Here is a 24,007-nt window from a genome sequence, read left to right on the forward strand (position 1 = left end):
TCTGCAGTTCTCGGTACCTGGATGCTGAAAGAATAGCACAGGGACTCTCTTCTGACTACAGGAAGCTGACTGGAGGTGTCTTTTCCTGTGCCTTGAACATGAGGTACCCAAGGGAAGGCCATGTAGCCCAGAAGCTAATGGAATGGAAGGCAGAAACACAAAATGGTTTGGTCAGCCTTTATTTTTCATAGTTTTTACAAATCTGAAAAACAGACACTAGTGTTTTTAAGTATGCACTTTCCATCATGATCTCTTTGCTCTTTTAAGTTGTTTTCTTTTAAGATGCATTCTCCTAGTTTCCCAAAATGCATAATTAGTTTCTAAAAAAGGAAACAGAACCCCATTTGTTTATCAAAGGGGCTAGAACAAGCTCCCAAAGAGCCATTCTTGAATAAATAAATACAGATGCTAAGTGCAATTAGGAAAGGAAAAAGACTGAATATTTATCTTCTTACCTGAGAGACTGATCATTCTCTAACCCTTTATGCTTTCTTGAACAGCTCTGCAGACACACTTTTGTACAGAAGAACAATAGTATAGCTCCCTCACAGACACTTTAATCTGCAATACCAGTAATATATGTCACGACGTTTCCATGCCTTGGAAGGCCTACAAGCAGGGTAAATTTAAGTGTAAGACTCTGCCATTTCCTTTCTCTTGAATTAGCAAAATGTACTCACATCTGATGAATGAGGTCAGTGACACAGAAGGTGAAAGTGAGCAGCAGATCTCAAGGAATTGGTGAGACACATGTTCCCAGCATCCCCAATGTCTACATGTTTTAGTCCTCTCCAGTAGTACCAGAGGTGTATTCTCTTTCTCCTTGGAATGCTTTATGTACTAGGCAAACACTTGCTTATAAATTCAATGCCATTTACAGTTTTCTTTTTTACTGGGATTCACCTAACCAAATGTGTCACGACATCTGTCCATAAAGCAGACAACAACTTGTGAACTCTTTATGCTACTCTCCATTTGCAAAGAAATAGTCAGTGGCAGGGAGACAGTCATCTGATCCATCTCAAGATGAGAGGAATCATACGCCACAAATCCTGTATTTCCTTCTACCAACTTTAAAAATCAAGAAAGCTGACTTAAGATATTCAAACTGGAGGTGTTTTTACATCTAGAGTTACAGTTCAGTGTCATCAAAGTAAACTTAGCATGTTTGCATTTGGTCAGATGAATTTGATCCTTCAAGCCCACTGGTGTCCTGTGGAACCAGGATGCAATAAGTGGCAGGCAGCAGCATGTAGAGGACCTCATGTCTCTGCGACCTTGTTTGTCTCTACCTTACTTCTTATCAGTTTAATGAAGGTCGGAATGAGAGAAAGGCACATATGACCACAGGTTAAGGTTTGATGTACTTTGTACTATACCAGAGCACAGCAAATTTTGCCTAATCCAATCCATGGTGTGCTTGTGTGGTGTAGTGCCCAAGAAATTCCCATCCGGGTACTGACCACATTATAGGAGAAACCTATAGTTTCATTAAATAGCAAATATTTTTTCTGGCCATGTGATGCAGGAATGTCTGCTTCATTGTGTGCAAGAAAAAGCAGTCTGTTTCTTGTGGATCACCAAGGGGGGCTTACAGGCCATGTAATGGGGAGAGACATGTCAGATTTATTCTGGGGGATTAATTTAGGTCTGTAGGCTGTGGGTTCTCCATCCCTTTGACAGAAATCACCTTCAGGGAATCTCTGAAAAAAAATGATGTCCTAATCTGGAATCATGCTTCTTCAGTTTCTTCAAATTTACCAAAAAAAAAAAAAAAAAAAAAGGAAAGGAGGAAAGGAAAGAAAAAAGCAATTGCTAATTATTGTTTCAGTTTAAAAAAAAAATCCTGTAATTAGCAAAAAAATATATATTCAAAAAAACACCACCTACTGTTGACTTCTACTTTCCTTTTTCTTTCTTTTGTGTTTTGTCCTTGTTGATGTTAAAAGGTAGGCAGAAAAGGGGAAACAAAAATAAAATCTTCTGAACTATCCTTAAGAAATTTAACTGCTACCATTCTTTTTTTAAGGCTTCTAAATAGCCATTTACTTTTAAAATTATCATTATTATTTTAATTTATTTCACAGTATCACAGAATTAGAGAAGAACTGAGGTAGGAAGAGACCTCTGGAGATCATCTAAGTCTACCTCCCTGGCTCAAGCAGGGTCACTCAGAGCTGATTGCCCAGGACAATGTCCAGTAACATTTTGACAATTTCCAAGGCTGAAAACTCTGCAAACCATCTGGACAACATGTTCTGCTGCTTGATCACTCTCACTCTAAAAAATAAAAATTAATTAAAAAAACTTACATTTAAATGAAATTTATTGTATTTCAGCTTGTACCCATTGCCTTTTGTACGTTCACTGTGTACCGTTGACAAGAGAAGAGCCTGGCTCCATCTTCTTTACTGCCCCATCAAGTGCTTACACCCACAGGTATGATCCCCCCCCCCCAAGCCTTCTCTCCTGCAGGCTGCACAGTTGCGGCTCTCACAGGCTCTCCTTGTGTGGCAGATGTCCTCGAGTGTGGCCCACCTGCTGGTGGGAGCGGAATGACCAGCTTTGTCCATCAGTAGCTCTCACCACACACCTGGACTTCTGTCAGCATTGGAAACGTGGTGCCAGGCAGATTTGTGCACATCAGCACCCCTTCGGAGTTACCTAGAGAACAGCCAACGCCATACCGGCTGACTTGAGAGTCATGCAGGTACTCACTGATTTCAGAAAAAGGTTACTTGCATAATAACACCTTTAAATGAAGTGACATGCTTTAAAGCTGCCACTTTAGTCACTTTTCTTTGTCTCAGAAGCTGCTGTGAAGCTGAAAGGAGGGCAAGTACACCTCCATTATATGCCACTTTTCCTTCTTGATTTGAAGCTCTAAGGCACCATGATAACTAAACAGCCTTTTTTCCTCACAAACTAGAGCTAGTCTCTGCACTGGTTCACAGTAGTCTACCTCAGAGTAGGAGATAAAAGCAGCTAAGCAGGAGTTCACTGTGATTCCCTTCTTTAATACAAACCCAAGCTTCCCCATAAATTGCAGTGTCCGAAGGTGACTGAGCTTCTCCTCCACACAGGATCTACCCTGGGGCTTGTCTCAGGGCTGAGTCCTTTGTTCAGGTTAGTGTACTGAGCAAAGAAACCACAACCCAATCCAACCAGTGCATTGGCTAGCTAAAGAGCTAGGGCCACAATCTCAGCAGCCCACACAGCTGAGGCTCTGCCTGTGCTGGCAGGATTTCAGCGTGAGCCTCTGTGATCTGACTGTGCCCATAAAGCTATCAAGACTGCAGCAGAACCTGGTTCTCTGTCAGTTTACGAAATGGTTCCTAATCTCAGTTGTATAGATTACAGTTAACGTGGTATTGTGGTGAAAATATCGTAACTGGCAAAATTAATTATTGCAGACCAAGTGATTTTTCCTAAAGTAGTAGCATCAAAGTCAAGAAGTAGCAAGTGTTTGCAATGCCAAACATGCAACTTGTTGGAAAAGAGCAATGCAGTTGCTCTTTCTAGTGGAGTGGTATCAGGTGGCTTTCCTTTTCCCTGAATTCCAGCCTGCAGTTCTCCAAAAGCCTAACTTGAAATGCTTTCTAACCCGACATTGATTTATTCAAGGAATTGACTACATGCGCAATCAAGTAACCCTGAAGTGATTAATTGGAATGTGTTTAGTTCATTGATCTGTTATTATATGATATGCTAACTTCTGAAGCTAATGAAGGAGAGTGGCACGTTAACTCTTTTCATCTGGAAAAAAAAAAAAAAAAAAGAAGAAGAATGGATACTCTGGCTTCAGAATATTTATTTTCTAACAAATCTGTGTGGAAGAAGTCCATTTGTGTTTTTCCTAGTATTGCCAAACCTAAGTGTTTACACATCAAGTTCTTAGTCTTGAAAATTCTTGACATTTTAAAATAGTAAGTATATTGGGTTATTTTTTAATATCTAAGCCTTTAGCCTATCTTTGGACTTCAATTTGAATTTTGACAATGCAGATTAAAAGAAAACTCATGTCTCAAGTAAAAGCTGAGATTGCCATATTAACATGTGGTTCTGGATATTGGGAAGATTCCAACATGACTGAGGAAGATGTCTTCCGTTGGGAAGAGGACGGGTTTCTGGAGAGCCTGTGTCTGTTTGATGTTATAATTTGACAAAAAGACTCGAAGGTATAATTCAGCTAGCATGAAAGGACACTGTGACACAGATGACTGAATATCAGACAAGATCAGCTACTGCAAAAAGTCAAGTCTTTGCCCAGAGAGAAATGCCAGAGAGGTAACACAAATGTGTAATACTGCAGGGAAAGGAAAGCTGCCGAAACAAAGCCCGGTATCTCTTGAAGAGACAGTAGTGCCTATATCCTGCATTTCATCCAACCTGCAATTAGCATAACATTGTGCCTGAGAGAGAGGAGAGAAAAACAAACAAAACAAAACAAAACAAAACAAAAAAGCAACACTTTCCTTCTGTGCTTGAGACTATAAATCGATTAAATTTACTTTCAACACAGAATAAGCACCATTGCACAGCAACATAATCTGAAAAATAAATGTCCATCACTGCTACTGAACTGAGTTCCTGTGGTATGAAAAAGTAGAATAGGAATGGGCAAAAAGATCCCATGGTTGATGGTACACAGAGATTGGATTGGATTGGATTGGAAGAAACTCCCTGGGCAGAACTGCAGCTCCCATGGTGTAGGCTGACACCCAGTCAGCCTGCTGCAGGTACACTTGCTCAAACAAACCACACAATGGAAATGGAGTTCAGAGGACTTTTTCTCACACATCAGTCCCCCTAGATCAGCCAGCAGCATCAGACATGCCAGAGGAAGGCACAAACTTACAACAAAATGAGGGAAGTTGCTTAAAATGCACCCACTAATTCATATATTCTATTATTCACCTTCAAGTGCAAACATGAAAGAGGAAGCCTTTCCATACTCAGCCAATATCATCGTCCTATAACTTTTTTTAGCCTACAACTGCAGATGATTGCCTGCCCATGAACTTCTTCACCTTTCTAGTTCTATCAGTGGATTTAAGTGGAGATATTATCACTCCTTCAAATAGCAACTTTTAGATGTGAACTTATAGGTAAAGTCAGGCTGCATCTTGAAATGCGTGACATCTGTCCAACAGAAATCCTCAATATGATGGCCGTGTGTTTACACAATGAACTAAAGACAGTTTAGACAACATGTCACTGAAGTGATTAGTGATCCTTGAATATTTTCAGCAATCTTTTCAGGCCTTACAGAGATTAATATTTTGCTTGCTTTTCTTATCATCGTGCATGTCAGCAGATGTTTTCATTGTGCTGTCCACAGCGACAGAGAGGGCTTTTTCCACAGTGGCAGCAGCAGGAACACAGCAGAATAGGGGGAAGACAGTATAAACTGATATTGGAAGATGATAACATCAACAGAAAGGAATGAATGGTTTGAGTTTTATTCAACTCAGAATCAGTTTCCACATTAAAAATGCAGCAAATTCGTACAAATCTCAAAGCACGTAATATAGCATGAGAAGAATAATTTTAATTTGTAGGTACTGTTAATTATTACTATCTCATTAATAACAATCGGAACTTTTTTTTTTGTAGAGAATTAGAAATCAATTTGAAAAGTAATTACTTCATTAAATTTGGTGATTGTGCGCTATAGCCATCTCAATCATCATTAAAATGAATGACAAGCAACTTTTCTCATTCTTTATGCTATGTGAATTTAAAAAGTGCAACTTTCCTATTTAATCTTAAAACAAGGTTGAAGACTTATGGTACACATTCCTGAAGCAAATGGGTAGAGGATTTTGGAAATTAGAAAGGTATGCCTGTACTGTAGCCACAGAAACCAGGACTAAGTTATATATCTGCTGACTTTAATGAAACACGGGAAGGAGATCCTTTACCCTAACAATATCCTCCCATACAGAGACATAGCTCTTTTCTAGGGCTTCCACACCACTTTCCACCTGGACGTGGAGGGGGGGGAGAAGGGGGAGGAGAAACATGATGACAAAAAAAAAAAAAAAAAAGAAAAGAAAAAAAAGAACAATTCCTTATAAATAATCTCTTTTAAATTTTGAGGAGGTAAAAGTTTTAAATTTTGTGTCTGGCTAATTAAACTGCAAAGGTGATAGACTTGTTCAGGATAAATGAGCATGGTAAGGAAAAAGCTATCTGCTGAAACCCACTTCAAAACTTTAGCCAGCTTTTGTTTGTGCAAATATAAATTTATTTGCAGATAACTGCACAGGCTTTGTAGTGCTGTTTTTATTAGGATTCATATATGCAGTCCCACATGATGACCAGAATTCTTAACAGACTTCTTCTATGATCCCCATAATCATCCTCACTGGTTGCATGACAAAGCGTACATCTGCCATCAGATGAAATGATTTAGAGGCTTCAGCTGAGAAGGCTTGGAGAGACTTATCTGGGCATGATAACCTTTCTGTCACTTCTGGTCCCACACAGTACCAGCCGAGGCACTGTAGGTCAGGCCAAATCCCGTAGCAACAGCAGAATTTTCTGAGCTGTCGATGTCTGTGTCATGGTAGTAATGGGAAGACACCACAGGTGTCATGAGACCAGAAGGAGGTTCTGGGTCCTGTGCTCAAGAAGGGACAGGGAAGGGTGGGACAGATTGTGTCATATTTAGGAGTGGAGACGATATAGGAAGGCAGATTCCACATTACTCAGACTGGTAGAAAACTCACAGGGTAGGGTCTGAAAGGTCTCCAACATTACGCTCAAGGAGGGATGGTCTAACAGCACTTTCCTTAGGATATAGAAACAACAAAAACACTATGCAATTATACACTCAGAACATCAGCCTTAAAATAGGCTTTAAAAATATGCAGATGTTTTCACAAAATAAGGTTAGCTAGCTACAGGCCTCACTAAATGTCCCCCTTTCAGTTACCCAGCCACAGTCCTCTAACAAATCCTCCTATTCAATTTGAGAAGCTTCAGGCTGTTTTCACTCTGGCTTGCATACTAGCGGCAAGGAGTCAAACATGCTTATTTGCATATTTTTCCTACTCTCTCTTTTTGCATTTCTGTGGGCTTCTAATCCATGCTGACTGATTTATTTTTTCCCCACACTTCTGTCTTACCTGTCTTACATCTTGAGTGATGAAAGGGTGAGAGAGAAAGGAAAGTTGTCAGAAATCAGTAAATTGGGATCTATAAAAGTGAGGTGGTTAAATATTTAACATAAGAAGTTGCTGCAGCACCTGAAAAGACTGAGAAACAGCAGCAAAATTCATCTGTTTCATAATTCCTTGAGCTTGCAAACAGAAGTGTGCAAAATAGCAAAAAAATGATTTAGTCTGAATGCAAGTCATTTCTGATGTCCCACTAGTAGGTTGGGCCATACATCCTCCAGTTGCCCCAGCATGGTGAAGCCATGACAGGTCTTGGCAGAGTCCCAAACACATTTACTGCTTCTATTCATGCACCAAACTTTTGCCTTTTGCTGCAGCAGAAGGGGGCGGAGATGTGGCTCAGCAACATGGAGCATAGAGGCAGAAATGGGACTTGGTGTGGTAAGAGAACAGGGTAAGGGACGTATAATGCAATCTCTACAATGATTTGCCACATACCTGAGGAAAATTAATGTCTTTTTTTCTCCTGTTTCACTTTGCCTGTCCTTTTCTCCTTCAATCTGTATTTAGCTTTCACTTAGTCCTTCTGTATAGCTCTTGGTTTTAAAGACTTTAATCATTCTCACTCATCTGTAGACTTTCTACAATTAGTCCACACCCTTCTTGAAGTGTAATATCAAAAAAACAAAAACAAACAAAAAAACCCAACGAGATATAGTCTTCCAGTTGGTATTTTGCCAGTAAACAGCACAGGAGTTATTTTTACATGTTTTATTTTTATTTCAACCAAGTATCACTAGCTGACATAATTTCATCTAACTTCATGTTGTAGCTATCTAGCTATCTACATCTGACCTGCGTGTCCTTAACTTCCTGTGGAGTAAATGTCCTGATTTCAGGGTGTGACTCATACAAGTATCTTACCTATATATCATCCTTTAGGTGAGTTGAGCACTACCTCAGAATTGCCTGTTTATATTGGTTCATCACATAGAGATCACGGGCTGATCAGCTAAAATGTAGGCACTCGCCTACAGTGTGCATGACTGCTTTCAGCCAGATAGATGCCATCCTTCATCTACCATCTATTTTGTACTTTTGGATGCTAGAGAACACCGGATTGGAAACAATTACTTGGATCATTGAGTCCTGTCCCCTGCAGACATGGACAACTGGGCTATATATATATAATTCAGAAGCAACTTCACAGACTAAGGTACATTGCAAGTCACAGAACACTTCCAAATACTCATTCAACCAATAGTGAAAGACCCAAATCTCAACTGTAATGTGACTCAGGAAAAGAGGAAGGATGAGGAATCCTATATTCCTGGGAAAGCACGTTAATAAAACTACCCTGAATGTCTGTAAGAAGCTGACCAGACAATCCACTACACAGGAGAGCCAATGTTTGCTAATAGACTGATAGAGAATTGAAATTCCCTGCCAAACCCAAATCTGTTATATATTTTAATCTTGCTTGAACACAGCACACTAATCAGATACTTGAGGTAAGTTCATGGCCCACGTGGCACCCTCTGCCATTAGTATAGCTAATATGCCAGGGTCTGGTAATCCTTGCATCCTGAGACTACAAACTGTATGTCAACTGGGTTAAATAAATAAATAAATAAATAAATAAATATTCCTGGTCTATCACTACATTTGACCTCTCCTGAAACAGTGCACCACAGGGGCATATGCACAATTGTAGCAAGTGCAGCACTACTGTGTGGTTGTACTTGCTGTCTTCTGTCACTGTAACAAGGAATCAAGTGTAGTGCTTGAACACTGCAGATCATTTGGATTGGCTAAGTTAATAAGGAAGTTCAGTCCTGTGCTTATTCAGATACAGACACAACCCTTGGCTTTCTAGACACGTTAAAGTGCAGTATACTTTTTTTTTTTTTTTGCCTGCAATAAGTTGCAGGTTAATATTAAATACAAAATGCTAACAGAGAAGCAATGTATTAGCATTTTTTGGATGAAAAGATGACATTTTATATACCCTTAAGGAAAAATATTGTTTGCTCCCTGGAACTACCCTGACCAATTTAATTTCCCACATCAGTACACATCATGAAGTCAAACATTCTCACTTCATCTTTCAATCTATGGTTAACACTCAGAGTATTGGATTTATTTTTCTTCTTGTATGTGTTTTCAGTATGTTGGTTGCTTTAGACCTTCTCTTTCATGGATATTCATGCAGTTGCCATTACTGGCTTAATTTAATTTTGTTTCTGCATTTCATCAAAACAGAACCACACACACAGGTCTGCAGTGGCAAGAGAAAGCCAAAGTGGTAGACATTGCATGGTAGTGGTATGGAGTTGTAACATTTCGGTAAATCAACACATACAGAAAAAAAAAAAAAGAAAAAAAAAGTGAATGGATTCTCATTCTCTAGAATTCTTCATGAAGTTTCAGAATGAGTTAAAAGTTACAATTTTCAAACCATCACTACTACAAGCATATCCATCCACACTGCTTGAAATCAAAGAAAGATTCAAATTTAGAGATGTGAAAACTAAACACTGGCTGCAAAAACGTAGCCTTCCCACCTCTAAGTGAAAATCATATCACTTTGACAGGTCCCAAAGTTTGAAACTTTGTGCATGTAATCCTTAGGAATGATGAAAGGCTCAGATGAACCTGCAAAGATTTGGCCTTAGAGATCCAGGGATGTCAGAAAGCTTAGCCTGAGCCTGTTTCAACACTGTTTTTAAAACAGTACAGAGTGTAGTTTTTGTGAATTCATGAACTCACAGATAGTATCTCTTTCTGCTAACGTGTCCATAATTGTGATAGCCAAAAAGTATGAATTTACATCAGATTTAACGTTTCTCTCTGTTGAGCTCGATTATTAGAAAATGGAAATTGTAAACTAGCAAAAATATCTTCTAAGAAGTTAGAAATGCTGAAAGGACCATCATCATAAAGCATGTCCAAAATTGTGTACAATTGAAGTTACTTTCCCATTTTTGCTACAATGAATACCTTAGGAAAGCTGGAAATGATGTGCTTTGAGTCTTTATATCATGTGCCAGGCTTTCAACCTAATTTGGCCCAAGCACATTTTTCACTAATACTTACATGTTTGCTCCTTTGAAAGGAAAATCTGGCTTGGCTTTCTATATTAGCACATTCTTTTATTCCTAAGCCATACCTTACTACATAATTTCTGTCATTAAAAGGCATTAAAATCTCCATTCTAGAAAATATATAGGAGACATTTTAAACAGTAGCATTTTTCCACTTACTTCAAATATAGAAGGAAAAGCAGGAAAAAAAGCAGTATGTGGTAGTGGGGGAGAGCATGACAGCAAAAACCTGAGAGATGAGGCATATGAAACTGGCTAGCTGCCTAGCTTCCTGATGTTCTCTGTTAGGTGCTTGCTGAGACTTACTTGAATTTCAAATTGTTTTCTAAGCTGGTGAATAGCAGGTGCTTCCTAACCAGATCATAATGAGTACAGAGGTTCAACCCCATGGAGTCATTTCTCCCTGCTTTTGCCTGTCTTTTGAACTTGTGGAGACAAAGCAGTGGATCTGGAAATTGGAAATTGTATTTGAAAACCCACATACACAAGGCAATTTTGTAACTCTCCGTACATAGAGGGCTAACAAAAGAAAGCAGGATGTTATTAATTTCACATGCTGTGGGACATATTGCGATGTATTTTGGGATATGTATATTAGATCTGATACCAGACTATGCATCAAAAATATCAAAACCAAACCTTCACTGCTATTTTTACTTACCTATAGAGGTTCTTGTTCCATGCACTTCATTAGCACAGTAGATGGAAATGCTAAATACAGAATGCCAAGTGACAACACTCTAGACTCTTTCTTCCAACTTCTTCCAATGTTCATCTTCTTTCTGAGGCTTAATCACAGAACATGAGAAATTAAAAGGTCGTCACTCAAAGATACCTTTTTCCTTGCCCTTCTCAAGCCATATCTTACTGTCACGGTTTTAGCATTTGTTTAAGGACTTCATGAAATTAAGTCTTTGCCTGGACTTACCACTCTGAAAGGTGAGCAGTTGTTGTGGTTTAGCCCGGCTGGCAGTCAAACACCACACAGCCGTTCGCTCACCCTCCCCCCTTCCGTCTCCGGGATGGGGGAGAGAAACAGGAAAGTGAAGTCTGTGAGTTGAGATAAAGACAGTTTATTAAGACAGGGAAAAGAATAACAACAACAATAATAATAATAATAGTATTAATAGTAATAATGTGTACGAAATAAGTGATGCACAATGCAATTGCTCACCACCCGTTGACCGATGCCCAGCCTATCCCTGAGCAGCCGGCCCCCCCTCCACCCCGGCTAGCCACCCCTATATATTGTTCAGCATGACGTCAGATGGTATGGAATACCCCTTTGGCCAGTTTGGGTCAGCTGTCCTGGGTCTGTCCCCTCCCAGCTCCTGCTGCATCCCTAGCCTGCTCGCTAGCAGGACAGAGAGAGGCTGAAAAGTCCTTGGCTTGGTGTAAGCACTGCTCTACAACAATTAAAACATCAGCATGTTATCAGCGCTCTTCTCATTCTAATCCAAAACATAGCACCCTGCCAGCTACTGGGAGGAAAATTAACTCTGTCCTAACTGAAACCAGGACAGCAGTGAATCAGCCTGTGCCAGAAAAACGTACAGTCTACTGAAAAATCATCATTTGCTACCCAAAGAGAGAATGTTAACATTGCAACAAAGTGAAGTGAGATTGAATACGGTAGCTGGCAGTAGGGGAAAAAGATGAGATAGAACATAAAGACCATGCTTAAACTGTACAACCTGCAAGGAGTCTCAGCTCCAGAACTAAAGTCAGTGTTCTCACTCAGCAGAAGACCTGCCTCTTCCCCTCCACCACAGTTGACTGTGAACCACAGTTGACTAGGTCCCCAGTCGGGGAGATCAGAGGACCACCAGAGGTTAAAAAGAATACCTCTTTACCTTAGTAGAGTCAGTATTTTAAATCTTCTCTTACCCATTCCTACCCAAATATGAGAGGGGAACTGAGTAACACAAACCACATAAGTAAAACCTTTGCACTTTTATCTCCTGAAAATAGAAAGAAGTAATATTTTGCCATTTTAAATATTTTATACAAGTAAAATTTTGTTGAATAAAGAAAGAAACTTATTTAAATAAACTTATAATAGATGCAACTACAACAATAAAACTCAAAAGGAACCCCTATTTACAAAAAGCATCAGACTAACTCCCATCTTGTGCATTTCAGAGCTATTTCATTGATTTCAGGGAATGTTGATTTACTGCAGTTAAGGATCTCATCCAATATTAACAAATTCCACTTTAAATGAATTGTCATAGAGACTGCAGTATTTTAAACGTTGGTGGTTTTTTTGGGGTGGTGGTGGTGAACTGACTGCATAGCCTTTTGAGTGGGGGATTTATGTATTCTCATTACTGAGGAGTTATCTGGAAAACTTTATTGACGTATTTGTGTTAGATGATGCATAATTATCAGTGGCTAAAAATGACTGAAAAACTACCATGAAAAAGTCAATGAAAATTGTGATGGAAAAGTGTTCCTGTATTTTGCCCAACTCTAAATGTGATATAAAAGCCATTCCCTTAGGGCAGGTGGAGAGATTAGCTATTTTAATAGCTTTTATCACAATTTTAAAGCCACAGAAAAAAAAATATATATATATATATTGTATTGGAGGCACCAAGAGGACAGAGTTAGGAAAGGTCTTTATTTGTTCTGCCAGATACAGCAATGTCATTGTCACAAGAAGGACATAGGTTATGTGATAAGATTTGTTACTCGTGGACGAGCTTTCATTTGGAAATTCTGGCTTTGTGTACCCTGTCTGTGCTCCCATTTCAAAAGAGAGCAGTGGTATAAGTGTGCATCCCCCTGATTGGGGAAAAGGCTGGCTAAGACACGTTTTGACAGTGATTTTCAGTCTTTAAGTCTACTTTGTCTTCTGTCACCTTCTTTGGAGCGAGAAGTCAAACATCTCCCTGAACCTCAAAAAGTTTGTTCACCATCACACAGCAAGATCTATTTCCCTGGGCTGCTGAGCAAAGAGCCCGTGATGAATGTAGTGGAAAAGCATGGTTTTCTTTTGCTTTACTTTGTTATATATCTGGCAGTACCTCAAAGAATAGGTGTATTTTGTTGTGCAGACTAGTAGAGATTGAAATAAAACTATGTCTCTCTCTACATATGTATCACCTACACAGTCCACTCAGTCTCTTTGTTGTTTGCTGGCCAGTTACTTGCATGTGTCGTGGGAGAACATGTTTGGAAGGGGAGTGAACAAGGGAAGAGTGACCTCGTGAATGATTTCTAGAAGATTATTTCCTGTTTACAGGCCACTGGGAAAAAATATGACTAGTATCTGTCAGCCATACACTGATCATTTCTTAAGCTTCTGGATACATCAGTTTTATAGGTATGTCAGCTGCCTGTATCACCTAGCTGTCCATCACCTTCAGCTGTCTTTTCTCCTTCTAGTTTCATAATCCCTTAAAACACTCTTCATTAGTCAGCCATTCTTTCATATTAAAATTCTGTAGCAGAACCATTGCTTACATTTCCCTGTTAAAACACAATTAATTTAAACTATTTCCTGTAGGGGAAGTGACTGAGAAGATGTGTTTTGCATCATGGTGGTTTTTGTTGTTGTTGTTTTTTCTTCTGGGCATGAGACAATGCAGATTCAGTAAACATATCAAACCATGTACAATGAGAATGATTCCAGTGCTTTAGGTTCATTAGTCTCACAGTGTGAACCTTAATAAAAATGAATTTGACTAGATAAGATGCAATTAGAGCAATTGGAGTTACAAATCGTGTACACATACATGTTTATAAAAAGGGAGACTATTTTAAAAATGTGTTTGGAAAAATGACAGAGAATAATGCATGGCCAGAGTACATGTCGATGACTGCAGTTCTTAGTTTACAGAAAATGAACTTTTAATCACTAGGCCCAGTGCCCACTTCTCTCTCTAATTATAATAAATTTTTGATAATCCACCTTTAAGAACCACGATACAAGCAAGGTTTATCCTCCATGTATAGGCATGGAAGTAGCACATTCATCTCATAGGGATCATTCAACCACGTTAAATGTATGCACGCAGTATATAAGTTGATGAAATGGTTTCAAAAGCCTTGTTTAATTGTGTAAACCTGGCTTCTTTACACATTACGGCTAACAATTATGTAATGGTCTCAATGGCGCTTGGCACTGTGGCTTGGGTCGTACACCTGTGCCATGCTGCATATATATATATAATTGAGAGGTAAAAAGGATCCAAACACCAGACCACATGAAAACAGATGAAATTACCCTGTCAGATATGCATAACAGAGATCCCACCCTTGACCAAGATACCACTTTCACCTCCCCCCCAGTCACCCCACCTGACATCTGCACTGTAATGGAAGGAATGGATCAGCCTTTCAACATCCTGCAGAGCCAGGTACACAAGTCCCACATACTTGGTTAGATTTTATTTGTACTCAACTGCAACACTGTGTACTGCCTGCAACACACCACATGTGACATCGTGGGATCCAATCTATTATAAATCCTTATTACCAATAAAACACCACAGAGCTACTGGCTAATGTTACTTAGGGAACTTGTCTAAATCACCATGCAGTCTGTTCTCAGCTTCATTGCCATCTTGTTTTCTCTATTCTACCTTCTCCCATTTAGTTAAGTTAGTCTGAAACCATAAAAGGTCTCACTGTTAAGCTAAGATTAAAGATACTGTGCTTCAAAAATTATATACTTTCGGTTATCTACTTTCTGTATCTCTATCTAGTCATTGATGTTGCAAGTACAATAGAAAAGCTTCACACTACTGTGCAGCCACATTTCCCATATTCACTACATGTGGAGGTTATTTTGCATGGCAAAATGTCCTTTTAATGTTTTGCAATCTCTTTGTCTCTGTCTGTCTCTTCTGCTTTAAGCCACTACCTTAAAAAGATATTAAACTGCTGCTAGCAACTAATTTCAATACAGAAAAAATGCCTGATTGGTGCCTTCTGTGAGAACTTGATAGTGCTGTTGATTAGAAACTGACTGTGAGTAAAAGTAAAACAGTTCTCTTTTGATTGTTCCTAAAAGGAAGGGAAAAGAAAACACCAACCATAAATACTGGAAAGTGAACTCAGAGGAACTGATCACTTCAAACATAAAATATCTGAGACAGCTTTCAAGTGGAAAAAGTGTAGTTTCTTCTACTTCAAAATAGCATTAAAATTAGTTGACTGAGTAACCTTCACTAGAACAGGAAGGTATGTGGGGTACCATATCTCTACCAACCAGAAGACTTATGCATATTTGATAAAAGCATTGCACAGAGAAAAGCTGTTCGCAATTCACACTTAACTCGCTGAAGGTCCTATCTCAGGAATTGAAATTTTGAGAATGATAGAGAACAGGTTAGAAATAGCAACTAATTACAAACACATACGCCACCATAGCATTTCAGTTTGAAGACAGTAAGAATGTCTGAGAACCAAAGCGTTGTTTTGCTGTTTAAGAAGCTCCCTTCCCATGGTAAAGTCTATTCTTTCACTAGGCCGAATACCCAGCTTAACCCAGAAAAATTAAAGTAATACATGCTTTAAGTTGTACAACATGTTTCAGACACAGAAGACAAAGCAGTATTAGAATTAGACTTTGTGAATGACCTGGAATGTAAGTTAAAAGTAATTTAGATGATAAATGCTACAGTTGCTCAACACTCAGTATTACCAGTAATCACTTTAAAAATCACTCTGCTTTCTCTGAACAGTTTTCCAAGTAGTAGTATTTACTTCTTCCCATAATTCAACATCCTCTGTGAGATGGTGTCTTTACAGAAAGGAGTGATTAGCAGCAACACTGCTAAAACAGGCTCGAAGTTCTGGAGGAGGGAGTAGCTAAGAAAACTGAGCTTGTGTGAAATGGGGATCATACACACAGTAAAACAGAGGCTAAAGCAAGTATCTGTTAAATGTGGACTAATGTACAAAATGTGTTTTTGTTGTTGTTTTGTTTTGATTTTTTTTGTATTCTGAGGCTTGTCAACAAGTAAGCTAAAAGACAGGATAATAAACATGTAAACATCTGTCACTCTTTGCAGAAAATATTTAGCATCCTCTGAATTTCAAAAGGTTAGCCTCTTAACCCTCTGTTTATAGAGAGAGATGGGTGAAAGTTCTCACTCACTGAAATGTGACTATTTCAAAGACAATGACATTTTCCCCAATTCAGGTGACGTCTCTAGACTGCAGCTAAATTGCAAGTATTTGCCTGAACTTGCTGTTCCACAGTGGGTCTCTCAGCTGTGGCAGATCATATAGCCTGGTGCTGCCTTGCAACTGGTGCAGGCTGCCCAGTCCTGCTATCATGCAGACACACCTGTCAGCTGGAAGCTCCCGGTTAGCAGTTTTGGGAGCCTTGTATTTAGCCTGTGTTCCTCTCTGTTTACAGAAACTCATTTTGGAGCCTTCAGCCAGCAAAGGAGTGAGGCCAGTGCCTTACACACAGCTTAGGAGAGAAGAGGGAGGAGCAGAATTGACCCTTACCTCAGGATTACAGCTGCCCAGGTTTCTGCTCTTCTTTAGTAGACCAGCTCTCTGTTCTTTTCCCTCTCAAAACTTTGATTTCCATTAGCTCCCAAAAAGCTGCCTGGAAGCCAACAAACAGAGAAGGCCCAGGTGGACATAAGTGGGAGGCCAAAGAGCTTGCCCAGCTGTAAGCAGGGCAGGCAGCTTGTACAGCTGCCAATAAAGGGCTAAAAATAGCAAAGCTACAGCATGTTTGAGTGTTACTGCACATTGTGCCCAAAAGTCTTCCAAATTCTGCCAGTGGTCTGTTCATCAGGTGAAGGAAAAACACTTCTAGAAGCTTTGTTGCTTCACATGTGTGCAAAGCTTTACTGTGGGGCTGTAATCTGTATTTAGATATAGGTGATGGAGACCTGAACTGCCAACAGGGAGTTGGGATGTGTTTGGCTTGGTACACAAAAGCATGCACATAAATGTAAAGCATTTAAATGTAAAGCTGAGCATGTAAACTGAGCAACATCACACCCATACGACAATCTAGAGACTTTGGTTCCTAATAACAGTCTGGAACTGTACATTTTATTTCTTTTTCTTAACTTACAAGTCACTCATCTCAGGCAGCTTAGCTTTTTTTTTTTTTTTTTTTTTTTTTTTTGGGTTTTCCTTTCCGCTTTACCCCTTATTCAGCTCCTGACTGTTTTGCTAGGTCAGTGGTGATTTCGCAATTTATTTTCTAGTGAGAAAGCATAGATTCACAGGTATGGGCCAGAAATGAATGAGATAGAAATAATATGACAGCTATTGATATGCTTTTCACTGAGAGAAACCTTTAAGAGGAGACATACAGACAGGGAGACAATAAGCACAAGGCCCCCATACTTCTTGGAAGGGCATGCAGGAAAATGTTCTTACATAATAAGCTAGTGAGACTCTCCAGCAAAACTAAGGGAGAAAAACAGTCCCAGCCAAACATGAACAAAGCAATAACTTCCCAGTGTCATCTGGCAACAACAAGCCTATTCGGAGATCACTTTAAAACGGTATTACCTGTTCAGTACACAGAAAACGATAATGGTAATATTCTCTGTTGTGCTCACTGATGGTTACTGTGATGAGGATTCAACTGTGAGGTAGCTTTTAAAAAGCTTACCAAGCTAACCATACCCTTTCCCCCCAGTTTGCTCACCTTTAGGAAATTCTTTTTTCCCCAAAATCTTTGCTCACCTTAATTCAATCTTTCTTGCATCAGACACTGAACAGGGTGGAGCTCATCTATCCAGCTGATGTGAAGACAATCAGATCTGAAGACATTTCCTCAGCTGGATTTGGGGCAGGCCACTGGCACCTGGGGAACTGTTACCCTTTTTCTGTCTTGAGAGAACAGTTAAAATATGCTCAAATTTTATTTTGATGCAGCATTATTTAATAGCAGATGGTCTTTACTCAGTAGCCCATGTTTGAGGAAGAAATGGGTACTCTGCATGTGTACCCACGCAACACAACACGGTACTAATTTGTCATGGGCTAAAACACAGAGACAAGTTCTGAGATCTGGTGGATTTGCTGGAGCAACAATCCATGGAGTATCTTGGCCTTGTTCCTCCTTTGCACCTACTGCATTGAAGGAGACACAGTAAAAATCCCTGTCCCTACTATAGTCAATGTATAACGAACAGAAGGAAAACAAAAGTGACTTCATGTTTGCTTTTGGTAAAATCAATTTTGCTGTCAGTCCTCTGGGGCAAAGACAGTTCCTTTTCTATTTAGTCATGTAATTTAGTCTGTTCTAACTTTTACCATCTACACATGATTTCTCAGAGAAACCAGTATGACTTCACTATGGGACTCTAACATTTTTTTATTATTATTTTTTTTAAGGTATAATGTCACATTAATCCAAAGTGTGTCTTCAATAATTGGTGGTCTTGCACTAAGGATGAATTTGGCCAACAGCATTTTTGGAAAGCTGCAAGTGCTGATTGTACTGCATACACAAGGCCCATCTCTGCACAGAAAGAAGAAAAACTATAGAAAGCTATGGATTTTCTATCCTTTTTCAGACTTAAGTGGCACAACACAGTGCAATTTCCCACATTTATTTTGTTAGGATGTCTTGTCTGGTTTCTCCTAGGGACTGAATGAAGACTGAATGTAGATCTTTTATTTTGAATGACTGACAGAATGTAAGGTTAGACAAGTCTATTTAGAGACAGTCATAACCCCAGCATAAGGGATCTCAGAAAATACACAGACTTTGTAGTGGTGCATACCTCTGTTTCCCTTGAGTACCATCCTATTCCAGTCACTGCTGACAGAATAAAGAACTATCAAAATAACAAGGTTCAAAATAAACCTCTGGAAATTCTTACAAAGCATGAAAGTACCATGCTTCAAAATCTTAGATTGAGGTAAGTACAATATGTGCACAGTGAAATGTTTATAGAAAAAATATAAAAGAAAGCAAACCCTAGCATTAAAATGAAGAAAGCTGTAAGGAACACTTTGAATGAACATATAGGGAAATGTGACACAGAGGTAGGACAAATACCCTGAGGTTTTTGCCTCAGATAATTATTTCCTTAACTCACGAAATGGCCCCAAAACTTTATAATTAGGTTTTTCAGGTCACATACAATTTTTCAAAATACTTGTGCAATGGATTCCCAGTCCTGACTGGAACCTCTTTGCATAATTCAGAGGAAAAAAAAAAAGTGACAGATACCATTGCCTAGTACAGAGATATTGAACTACTTTGAATCTTTAAAATGCTTTTACTATGCATTAACAAAGTAACTATAATCTAATAACTACAGTGAGCTTCACCTCGTTTACAGTGGCATATATAAAACCAATGTTCTCCAGGAAAGATCGGACAGAAATGAAATAGCTGTGCCTGAGTACAACTACAAATGACAACAACACTTTCAGGAATGAAGGTGGCAGACAGGGAACAGTCAAAATCTCATAGGAGCAAGAACAGTGAGGCATGCTTAACATTTGCTACCCAAGTCTCTCTTCCAGGACAGGTTTTGGCAGTCTCAGAGGTTAAAAGGTGGTGGGAAAGAAAGTGGTGGGTAGAAGGGTCTTACCCAAGTGGATGAATTTATTCCAAGCCAACCTTTTGCTTGGAGGTAAGGCGAAGAAGAAAAACAGTTAGAATTGATCCAGCTCAGTCAGAGGCACGTAAAAGGTAATGCAACTTTTCCAGAATTAATATTTAATTAGTTTTAAGGGAACATGAATCTTGTGCTTAAAAATTTCACTGACCTATGCACCACCTGCTAAAAATAGAAAAAAAGATCTCAGTATGGAAGTTCTTCCTCATCGATTTCACTCTGAACCAAAAACATTTTGTGCTGATGGCTCTAAGTTTATCCAGATCGCTGAGCCACCATTTCAGACAATTTCTAGTATGTCAGTTGAACTTAGCTGATATCCAAGACCTTTAGTTTTGTTCCCAAAATTTCTTGTCAGCCTTTAGGCCAATATAGATCAATATACCACGTCTACAGTTTACGTATGCAGTAATATATACACCCAGGAACTTCAAATGCTTTTTCTTTTGCTTGGTCCTTTAATTTAACACTGTGCTGATCTAATATGTTATTTTAACTGGAAAATTATAATTCCCCTTTTTCCTCAAAGACTATTCCATTACTGAAGAGACATGTACAATATATATCCTTACATTACCTAATATATATAGAACGAAAATTATGTTTTCTTAAATATTGAATCTTAAGTGATATCCACGGAAACATATACAGCTTTTTCTTTTTTGGAGTAATTGATTTAACTGGAGTAGAAAAGCAGAATATACACGATAGTTCTAAGCACACAGTAATAGTAGATGAAACACTAGTAAATACTTACAATATTTGACACTTAGAAGTGGGAATTACATATGTTCTGAATTCTTTTATTTATGCATCAGAAGAAAATGAAGGAAAAACAGTAGATGAAGGAATTAGTTTTACCCAATGCCCTACTAATATGGAAAATGTGTAATAAAATAAAATAAAATCTGGAAAATATCTCCCTTTTACTACATTATAAAAGGAAATTGTAAAACCAAATTTAAGAAAGGGAAATTAAAATGAGCAATGTCTGTTACAAGAGTTCATTTAGCTTCATATCCTAGATTTACCCAGTACTTCATCAGTATTTGCTCTTCAATATAGGTTCTTCAGTGAACTCATCACTGCAGTGGATGTCTGATAGCGAACTGTCAGTCTTTGAATGAAATCTGCACAGTCTGTTTCAGACAGAAAGGCAAAAATCATCTTATCACTGGATTAAAAACCCTAGCTGGCAGACATTTGACTCATTACCTGCAGGGAATTTTTAATGAATATTGAGAATTAATGTTCTTAGGGCTGGGCTTAAATTGTAGTGCAGCCTTTCCAGTGGATAAATACAAGTAAACCTCCCTGCCCAGCTTGCCTTTGCCCAGAAAGTTGGAGAAATGTTCTAGAAAAGGATAAACAAAACTTCTGAAATATGTTGAAAATAATTTGAGATCCTCAAAAAACCATAGGGTTTAAATACATGGAGGAACAAGAACACAGAGAGGTACTTATTATTAATTCATGTCATCACTTCTATAAAAACAAAGAAGATGCATTGCTATATAGAAGCTAATTCATATTATCATATAATCATAGTATCATTTAGGTTGGAAAAGACCTCTAATACCATCAAGTCCAACCATTAACCTAGTACTGCCAAGTCTACCACTAAACCATGTCCCTAAGCACCACATGAGGTAGATACTTAAAAATTGGAAGGACTGATCATTTCCAAATTCTGTTTTTGTACCAGGATCATTAATTAACTTTTTTTTTTTTCCCCCCCAGTGTATCATGCTTTTCAAGGAGTTTTAAAGATTTACTGTTTTTGACCTATCCTGGGTTCTGTCAAAAAATAATAAGATGAGGTAATTCATATAATTCAAGTAGCAAAAAGCGCATATAACCAATTAGCAGTACGAGATTATATTTCTGAACTTCAGAAAACTGTTGTTAAAGTAAAGACAGGAGCATGGTGTTGTGGGCTTGTACAAAGATGTCTTTTGAAATAAGATTTGATGTTGTTAAGCTTCAGGCAGTGCTTGTTTTCTATATAAATCAGATTATTTTAGCAATCTGCACCTACAACCCCAGAGACTGCTCAAAATAAAGATTATGTTCATTTGAATAAAAGCACTAAGAATCAAATTAAGCTCTTCTACTTCATGCATTCACTATGGAAGTCATTTGACCTGAAAATCTGGATTACTCCATTGTCTGGTCTCTTGTGAAGTCATTTATGACTTTTTAAATTGGGAACTAAGACTTAAGCATTGAGTTCTGTTTTGGCAGCATCTCATTTTACACGGGTCCCCATACTTTCACAGAAAGAAGAATACTGAAAGATTTAGTCCACAGGTTATCAGTCTATGCACTTATTAAACAGAATGCACTCGACAGCAAGTAAGTAGGTATCAGCAAAGAATTTTCTGTCTCCATCGTCAACTGTGCTATCAAGACATATCCTACTGTATTAATCCTGCATGAAAATCTAAACTCAGTTACATCTCTGCAGTACAGCTTTAACACATCCAAAATGCATATATACATAGCGGCTCTCCTATATCCTGTCTTAGAATATCATACATAATCTTGTGCTGCACAATGAGTCTGTCCGCTGACATAGGTTAGCTTTCTGAATGGTAAGCAGCAGGACTGTTTGTGGTGCTGGGAATCTAGTCAAATGTTAGTTACACAGAATTGTGTTAATAATGAAAATCACTGAGCATAATCTATATTTTCATGTAGGCTTTTATGCAATCATTATCTTAATTGTATCAAAATAGCAAGTGTTTTTTCTATACTTGTGAGAGGGGAGGAGATCTCATTTAGCAATCAGGACTTGTCACATCATTCGAGACAACAGAATCCTAAATGAGATATATTTTAAAACATTCTCATGGATCAATTTATAAATTAATTTAATTCAGCAGTTGTCTTTCCTAAAACACTGTCAAATGACTTCATTGTTTAAGTAACTACTGACTCAGTAACTAGTGCCTCACCAAATAGCACATGCGTGTCCATCCACTTCAGTGACATGCATGAACTAGGCTCCACAGAATACAGAATGGCTTACCACAGATTCTCTCATTGCACTGTCTTAAAAGGTTTCCATAAAAACAGATTGTTTGACTCCTTTTTGGAAATCTGACATCTAGAGTATGAGGTGAACAAGCTGTAAATAGAATGTGAATCGGTCTTATTTCCATATCCTAATGTTTATTAGAATAGACTCATTATGTAGGCAGGGATGCTAATGCATAAGTTCCACTTGTCCAACAGTCTGTGTCTGTCAACATGGACATGACATTGGTTTGGGGGTGGTACTCTTCAAAGACTTAGTAACATTCAGAGCAGTTGGCGTGTTAATAAATTACCTTACTGTTACATGATTATTAAAAACATTGAAAACAATCCAAACCAAACCCAAACAAGCTACATTAGAAGAGTACACAATGAAAAGACCAATTTTAGGCACTTTGACTCTAAAACACTTTGGTCTTACTTACGCTTTTTATTCCTGTAGGTAACTTGTATTACAATATGGGCTGCTTGACGGGCTATTAATATGCGTGTGTTTATAGAACTCCAGTGAGTATCAGTCATTATTGACACCATCTGTTTACTTCAAGGCTAACATTTTCAATCTGTTCTGGTTAAAAGTAAATGCAGAAGAGGCATTCAAGCAGCTCTGGTGGATACAAGAAATTTTACCTGCATATGAAAATTTTTCTTTTTGCACCTTTTCTTATACATTGTACAAACATCCAAGGTTCCCATGCACTAAAAGGTAAAATAGCTTCTCAAAGAAGAAATGAAACAGAAGGGTCTATTAATTTTTGGCACAGAGAGAGCATGTTTGACTTCCTATAATCAAAGGTGTCACGCTTGCTAGAATAAAAACATATATTGTGATGTCCCACTGAGCAGACAGTTGTGTTTTCTTCATAAGAAATAAGAAATTAGATTTCATGGAAAATGAAACTTTAATACAAAATGTGATCTATATTTCCATAGCATGTCAATTATTAGCTGACAGATTTTATGAGGAAGTACACGTGCGAGTAGCTTATTTAAAGAAGGAAAGAGTACAAGGAATTAGCCAATTATGATATATGATTATACTCAGCTTAATGTTGCATGCTACCTACCGTTCTATGATATGTGAGCAACAATTACCTGAACTGCTTTGAATCATTTACCGTCTATAATTTATAGCTTGAGCTTTATGAAATTTACAAAGTTATAAAAAAATAGA

At 38.3% G+C, this 24,007-nt stretch overlaps 1 long non-coding RNA gene across 2 annotated transcripts; it reads right to left on the reverse strand.

Annotated features, from left to right (window-relative positions):
• Positions 1-5,612: 5,612 nt before the first annotated feature.
• Positions 5,613-20,683, reverse strand: LOC121075119. Of its 2 annotated transcripts, XR_005822745.1 has the most exons (4): positions 17,903-20,683; positions 16,697-16,799; positions 10,890-11,016; positions 6,134-6,625 (listed from the first exon to the last, which is right to left on the reverse strand). It is a non-coding gene; the product is annotated as an uncharacterized LOC121075119 (long non-coding RNA). The 2 variants fall into 2 exon arrangements; XR_005822746.1 differs by having other exon boundaries at positions 5,613-11,016.
• Between the last annotated feature and the right edge of the window lie 3,324 nt (positions 20,684-24,007).

This window comes from Cygnus olor, chromosome 1, assembly GCF_009769625.2.
Source record: "Cygnus olor isolate bCygOlo1 chromosome 1, bCygOlo1.pri.v2, whole genome shotgun sequence".
In the NCBI taxonomy this organism is placed as follows: domain Eukaryota; kingdom Metazoa; phylum Chordata; class Aves; order Anseriformes; family Anatidae; genus Cygnus; species Cygnus olor.